This window comes from Geospiza fortis, unplaced genomic scaffold, assembly GCF_000277835.1.
Source record: "Geospiza fortis unplaced genomic scaffold, GeoFor_1.0 scaffold443, whole genome shotgun sequence".
In the NCBI taxonomy this organism is placed as follows: domain Eukaryota; kingdom Metazoa; phylum Chordata; class Aves; order Passeriformes; family Thraupidae; genus Geospiza; species Geospiza fortis.
In genome coordinates, this window is record NW_005054335.1 from 321,598 (window position 1) to 329,808 (window position 8,211).

Below are 8,211 nucleotides of genomic sequence, written 5' to 3' on the forward strand. Positions count from 1 at the left end.
GACACAGAGGCTGCATGCAGGGGGGAGGCGATGGCTCAGAACTGAGAGGGTTCAGTTTTGGAGACCCCCCGGCCCCAGGGGGTAGACAAGTATGGGGGGGACAAGAGGTCCCGAGATGAGAGAAAACTGTGCTTTTTTTGGAACTGGTCAAAGCACCCTTAAAAGGATAACCCTTGAAGCAGCTCTGTTCCTTGTCCAGTGGTGGGAGCGCTGGGCATGCAAGGAAGAGGTCACCATGGCCCCAAGAAGGACTCCTCTCCTCTTGATGGACTGGAATTGAGTATTTACAGGGTGATGGATGGAGAGTTGAAAATTGGAAGATGTATTGGAAATGTGGTGGGGGGAGGAGGAAATGCTTTTTTTTGTGGAGTGTTCATTTTCCAGGTGTGTGTGTGCGTGTGTGTGTGTGGTTTTTTTTTTTTCCTTTTGTAGTTTAGTTAATAAACGTTTTTTTCTAAGGTAGAGGCCTGCTTTGCTTATTTCCTGGTCACATCTCACAGCGAACACCAGGGAAGTATATTTTCATGGGGCACTGGCATTGTGCCAGTGTCAAACCATGACACCCTCCCATTGAATTCTTCTCTCCAGCTTAGAAGGGTGTTGTGAGGGACTGTGTCAAAAGCTTTAGGGAAGTCCAGAAAAATTACATCCACAGCCCTCCCCTTTTCCACTGATGTGGAAAAGTCACTCGATCACAGAAGGGCGTTGGGTTGGTCAGAGAGGACTTGCCCTTGGTGAAGCTAAGCTGGATGTCCTGAATCACCTCTCTGTCCTCCATGTGCCTTAGTGCGGCTTCCAGGATAATCTGTTCCATCATCTTCCCAGGCACAAAAGTGAGGCTGACAGGTTGGCAGGTCCCAGAGTCTTCCTTTCTACCCTTTCCTAAGACTGGTACCATGTTTTCCTTTTTCTAGTCACCTGGGACTGTGCCTGACTGCCATCACTATCTTCCTCAAGTGCCAGTTGAAGCTAACACAAAATATTTCTGAAAGCCTGAGAAAACCTTCTGAATTTCTACCTACCGGTTCAGTCTTCCAAGATTTAGTGCCAGCAGAATTCTCTAACGCCATTGAGTTTTATTTAGTTGCAGCCTATGACTAATTTGCATGTTCTATATGTTTGTAAAGGTAATGCAGTATATTAACAATGGCCTAAGAAATACACATTGAAGATAACTCTGTTTAAGGAAAAAAAAAAAGCTTTTGAATCTGGTAAATAGAATAGAAAAATGCCTAACGTGGTGGTCAATTAGGAGCAGCATCCTGGAATCCTTGACAATAAAAAGATTTTAAAAATAAAGTATACAAATAGAACAGCCTCTGATATGGTCTGCTAGGTCTAAGTGTTTTGTACTACTCTAATGTTATTTCAAAATAGTGAAGAAGTGACTCATCACACTAAAACAAATAAGTTTCTAAAGCAAAGCTAGTTTCTGTCATTATTTTTCTATTTACAAACTGATTTTGCATAAAGTGCAAATAAAAATAATGCCACTCATTGGCTGTGGGCAATAAGACATTAAAGACTTCATTATGTCTTTGGTGCTTAATTCCCACTTATATGCTCATATATTAAAACAAGAGCCTTGAACTCCAGAGATCATGATGTCATGAAAAACAGTCGACATCCCCATCTCAAATTAAGGTAAATATCTTCCTTGCTGTTTTACAAATGGGCCAAGCCAGCTTTCCTGGTTTTTGTTGAGATGCTCATGGCTGGGCATATGTGATGTCTCCAAACTTATTCAGGGTTCATCTGTCTCCAGCTGTGCAAATTTATGTTAAAAATGTGACAAAATTATTCTGTTCTTCATTTTTCAATCCCAGGGCAGATTTCGTGACGAAATTCAAACATTACAAGATTGGATTACTCCTTCCACAACTAATTTGCCAGCTGTAGGTGTCAAGGCACAAAGTCTTTTCAAATTCTGCCTTTCCCCAGATTAGTCTTCCCTTTACAAGAAATCAAAAAAACCCATGACCTCATCTCTCCTAAGAGGTCCTCACCTCCTTCTGGTTTTGCTCCTGACATAACCTCATTGTGAAGGTTCAGATATTTCTCCTTCCTCATGACAGAGTACCTGCAAGACTCTTCCAGTCTGTGGAAATACATATCCTCTTCTTATTATGGGTCCATCCAATCTCTAACCCAAACACTGGCCAGTACTCTGCTCTAGACCATGAACAATCCTGTTTCTTCTCCACGCCCAGTAACATTGTGATCCACTGAGTTTCACCATTTTATCTTGCTTGAGAGAATTTGTCCCCCAAACACACTCCACAGAAAGAGACTGTCAAATTTTGAGATCTTAGCAGTATGTATAGATATCCAACAAGAGAGATGAAGAAAAGGGAGCTGAATTCCTCTCAGGCATGTTCACTGACAGCACAAGAGGCAGCGGACAAAAAAGGAAACATGAAATTTTGTTTGAGCACAAGATGTGAGCATGGTCAAAGAGGCTGCCCAGCAGTCTGTGGAGCCCTCATCTGTGGATGTACTCAAGAACCAACTGGACATGAGTCTAGGCAATCTGCTGCAGCTGATTGTCTTTAGCAGGAGGGTAAGCTATGTGACCTCAAGAGAATATTCTAACCTGGACAGTTCTGTGAAATCTCATTTTCAGCTGTGTGAGCTTGTTCAAATGCTCTCCCTTAATAATGGGACCCTCTAGATTTCCATTTCACAAGCCCCAAGCAAAACATGACACACAAGGGCTGACTGAACCACCTGTCACAAGGCAGATCAGCATTTTCCAGCTCTAGAGCTTCATCCATCTTTGTGCTGGTTCTTGTGTTGGTTCTGCACAGCCTGATTTTGGTACCCGGTGTGGAGGGGGGGCAGAGAGGCAGCTTCTCTGAGAAACTGCCAGAAGCTTCCACCATGTCCAGCAGAGTCAATCCCAGATGGCTCTGAGGATGGACATGCTGCTGGTCAAGGCTGGGCCAGAGATGATGGCAACATTTCTATGATAACATATTTAAGAAAGCAAAACAAAAGTAGTGGTGCAGTTTTAATTTCAGTCAGAGAAGAGGAGGAGATGAGAACATGTAATGGAAACTTGAAGACACCAAGGCCAGTGGAGAAGGAGGGGCAGGGGTTGCTCCAGGCACTGGAGCTGAGATTCCCCTGCAGGCTCTGGTGAGACCATGGTGAAGCAGCTGTGCCCCTGCAGCCTTTGGGGATCCACGGGGATGCAGAGATCCACCTGCAGCCTGTGGGGGAGGTGCCCACACCAGAGCAGGTGGACGCCTGGAGGAGGCTGTGGTCCAGTGGGAGACTCTATGGAGAGAGGGGGCCCTGCTTCCAGGCTGGAGCAGCCTGTCCTTGGAGGAGTGCAGCCCGTGGAAGTGACCCTTGCCACAGCAGTTTTGGGAGGACTTCTGCCCATAGGAGGGACTCGGGTTGCAGCAGTTTTGACAGGACTGCTGCTTGTGAGGTTGGAACCCGCTGGAGAAGTTCACAGAGAGCTGTGTCCTGTGGGAGGAACCCCACGGTGCAGCAGGGGAAGGACTCCTCTCCCTGAGCAGTGGAAGAAAACCTCAGGTGAGCAACTGACCAAACTCCCATGTCCTGTCTCTCTGCACTGCTGGTGGGAAGGAGGGAGGGTTTGGGGGAAGAAAAACTGGTTTTAAGGGCTTTTTTTTATTTCTCATTATCTTCTGATTTAGTTAGTAATAAACTCACTTTGTATCTCTTAACTTGAGCCTGTTTTGCCCTTGGAGTGTTTTCTCCAGTCCTTATCTCAACTCATGAAGCCTTTGTTAAATTTTCCTCTCCCTCTGTCCAGCTGCGGCAGTCTGGCCAGTGACAAACTGCAACACTACTCCACCCTGCTCAGTTACATTCTTGCCATTTCTATTTCACGGCAGTTTTTTTCATCAGTACTCCTAAACCATCCATAAAGTTTGATAAAACTCAGTCCTGATACAGAAACTGTGTGCAATCTCTCTTCAGCCAGGCCGAAAAGGGCTTGTTCACTCTCTTCATTACTGCCTGTTACTTGGATGCTAGCATTTCACATCTGACCGCACCACCACCCAGCCTCCCCAGGAGCCTCTGTGCTGCAGCCTTCCGAAAGACCAGCTCCTCTCATTCAGCCGTGTGTTTGACACTGTGCTTGCAGAATCTCAAGAAAGAGCCTGAGATAAATGTGTTGATTTCTTCACAAGTACTTCTGGAGGGGGAGGATGAAAAGGAACTTCTATGGAGCAGAACAATTCTGCTTGCAGGGCTCCCGGATCGATTCTCAGGAGAGAGACAATAATGCATCAAAATGCTTCAACAAATGAGTACAGCTAGCAGCAAAAACCTAGATGAGGACTCTTGGGATCCAGGGCCTACCCACACATGAGGCATTACAGTATCATGAAATAAAATGATTAAATAGCTTTAAAGCCAGATAGGAGAATATGGAACTCACCACTTCCTTCACCCACAGCTGTTGGACAAAACAATCTGCATCTTTTATTGCTCACCAGAGTGCTTGATAGCCAGCATACAAGGATTTCATTTATATATTTAAGAACTGAAAACCACAAGTGCTTGTGAAACAGCAGGCACTTTTTACAGATGTAGTAAACCAAAAAGCTACACCTGGTAGTGTAAAGTGTGGGAAAATACAGGGCAGAGCATTTCAACAGCTGAATTAGGTGAAAAGCTGTTTGTGCATGTAGTTTATGTCTGTAAGCTTCCTTGCATACCTGCCCAATGTTTAAAGTTGGGTTGGTGAAGTATCAGGGTGAAGGTACAGTTTTTAAGTCTCTATTCCCTTGAAAGCTCTGTTAGTTAGTCAGCAGTCATTCCTGCAATCCAGATGTATGAGAATTATGAGTTTTTCTCAGTATCCTATAAAAAATCTGTAAGATATCTTTGTTATTTTAGTTTTAAAAAATCAAATTGTAACAATTAATAAATAGATTATTTGCCATTAAAATAAAGACTACTTGGTTTAAAATATTTTTGAAATTACTCATGGTGTATTTTTGAAATGCCGCCATGCAACAAAATAACAAGGTGTACACTTTCTCTGCTCAGAATTTACCTATCAGCAATTTCCATTTTTTCAAGGCAGTAAGTTATTGGGCATTTGTCTATATGGTATGACTGATTCAACTGTTTCCTGAATAACTAAGGAAATATTCTAAGTTTAAACCACAACCACCGTCTATTGGACAGGGCCCACAATGTTCTGCTACTTTCCCTGACTAAGACAAAATATTGTGCTGGTGTAAATATTAGAAAAACCAATGTATCTCCTGGGTCAAATTTTCGCGTCACCGAAACATTTTCTGTCTGTTTTTAAATGCTGCTTTAATAATCACTTTTGCTGGTTAAAATTCCAGTGGGAGGGGTTGACAACCTGCAGTCACAGTAAACATGACTAATTTTTTGTCATCATTTTAAGCAGTATCTCTTTATTAGCACTACACTCCATTATAGAATTGGATGTTTTTGAGAGATTAATCTAACAACTGAAAACTTTCATACTACCTGAACCAATATGCACATTCAGCAAATTGTTTTGTCAATGAGTATTTATTGTGAACTTTTTGGGCTTTTCACAGGTTTAGAAGTGACAGCCTGACTTCAGAATTGGCTTGTATTTTATAAAATGCAGGTTAAGAAGTCTTAAAAAAGAGAGAAATACAGCATTAAACCTTAGGTCAAGTAATACGCTTCTTTTAAGCATTTTCCCTTCTTCAAAAAGGGAATGAAAAGTCAACTGCTTGCACAACTCCAGCCCAGGTAAACTTTTTTGCCACCTACCAAGATCTGCTGCTTACTTCAGAAATGACACACACCTTGATCTGGGTTGTGATTTTATTCCCTATAATCAGATTCTAAGAGGCATGTTCTAGTTACATTTATGTTTTGCTGGTGGAATTTTCTGGTTTGCAGCAAATCCTTCTAATCCTTTTCACTTCATTTTAGACCAGAACTGATCACCCATTCGGTGTAAATTTGAAAATTAACTCCTTCATAATCAGTATTTTCAAGCATGCCATATATACCAGTTGATGCAGTAGTACACGCAGCCTAACAAACCGCCCGGCCTGGCCACTATGAGGAGCAGAGGATGGAACATTTGTAAGCACTCCTTATGAATATCCAATTATATTCTTAAGGAGGTTGTCGCCATTCAATTTGACTTCATTTTCCCAAGCATCAGCAAAATATGTTATGAACAAGCTATTGAACCTTATGAAATGTTTTTACAGAAGTAGTCAAATCTGACTACCTGGTGATTAGTCAGATTGTTAATCATAGTTAGCAGTAAGATGGAAATTGTGTTAGTAATTATTTATTTTTTGAAGTGGCAGCATTGAAGCAAGACAAGCAAATGAGTCTGAAGAGCCTTCAAAATGTGTATCTTAGTTACTAAGGTGCTGCTTCTGCTAAATGAAGATGTGGCATGTTCAGTGTTCTAACACCGTGAGCTGCAATTTGGGAGTATTACTAGAGTTTGAAATGGTATAAAAACTAAGGAAAAAAAGTCAAGCATACTAAACAGTATTGAGTATTAATTTCAAACTGGTATCTGTGTTAATATAATGTAAAGAAGTAATTTTATCATTGCTGAATCATCAGAGGAAAGACCATATCTGTTACAATTTGCAGCTATGAGCTGTGATTCAGCTTAGGACTTCGGCCTCTATTCCAGATTCCCTGGCAGAACATGTCTGAACACCTGACTTTCCCTCCTCCAAATCCTCTAAGGCTTAGAATCATCAAATCATAGAATGGTTTGGGTTGGAAGGGACCTTAAAACCATCTAGATCCAATCCCTCTGCCAAGGGTTGACACCTTCCACTACATCAGGGTGCTCAGAGTCCCATCTGAAATAGTCTCAGTAATTTAGGGAAAATACACTGGAAAAAGCCGATGAGTTATTTGTGTATGCAAAGATCCTGAGGAGAAAGTAGACAGGAATGACCTGCTGTCCTAGAGTGACGTTATGATGCTTGTATCCCCAGTCATCTATTCTGTTTATGAGGCGGGGAGAAGAAGGAGCAAGAGTTTATTATCTGCTGCACTCTCCCCCACAGTCTGCTGGAACACAGAACTCTGCTGTTGTTGTCTGGGCATTGAAAAGGCAGAACATAGCGCTGCTTTTGCTTTTTAGTTAGTTAGTTTAGCTAGCTGAGGCAGTCCAAGCTTTCCCTGGACTGCTTTTCTTTCCCTTTTCTTGGAACCATTTGAACCTGCTCTCTCGGGACCGGGAGAGACACCAAGAGCTCACACTTCGTGCCCTACTGGGGCCTACTCTGGGCAGCAGCCTTTCCCAGTGCTGGAAGGATTAATAACAGAGCGAGGACCCACAGGAGAGACTTTCTGAATTTGTCATCTCTTCAGAGTGGCAAATGAGTTTTGTCATCTGGTATTGTTCATTTTGTTTGCTGGGGAATGCCTTTCCTGTTAAATAAACAGGTTCTTTTCCACTTCTGTCCGAGGAAATTTTTCCGAACTGGTATGGCATGTTCTTCTCCGGAATGGTGGAACACCTTCTCAGTGAAGGCAGAGCGAGCAGAACACGCCCTGCCCATCTGCCAGCTGTGCTGCAAGCAGTCGCTTCCCTGGCAAGGAGTGGAGCTCTCTCTGGCAGCCCTGCCCACGAGGGCTGCTGGGACAGGCACCCCACGCTCCCTCTGCACCTCCTGGGACACAACCATGGCTGAGGTCTCAAGCACACAGCCTGATCCCAGCACTTGCTCACAAATGAGGCAAAATTTTCCACCACTTCACTGCAGGGAGGGTGGGAGGCCACGGCCTCACTGCTGGCAAGGCAAAGAGCACTGCGAGAACACAAGACCATGCCTACAGGTTATCTAACCTGAAAACATCCCTGCAAGCTATTCCAGTTGTATTTTTCATGAGACAAACAACTCAACTATTAAATAGAAGTAAGTTACAGCTTGGATAAACTTAGTTCCTAGAGCTGAAAAAGATTTAACAGATTGCAAAGACAGCATATGAGTTATTAACACTTCATTTAGGCCAGGGGCCTAAAAATGGTCATCATTGATACACCAAAGCTAATGTTTTGAAGATGGAAGCAGCAGAATTAGTCGTCTCATTTAATTCTTATCGGAAGCAGGAAGTTTTTCTTCACCTTAATCATTGTCTTTTCTGAAAAGTAAATTGATGCCTAGAATATGAGAGAATCCAAGATCCCTCCTCAGGAGAATTTCAGAAACTGTACTTTACTGCTTT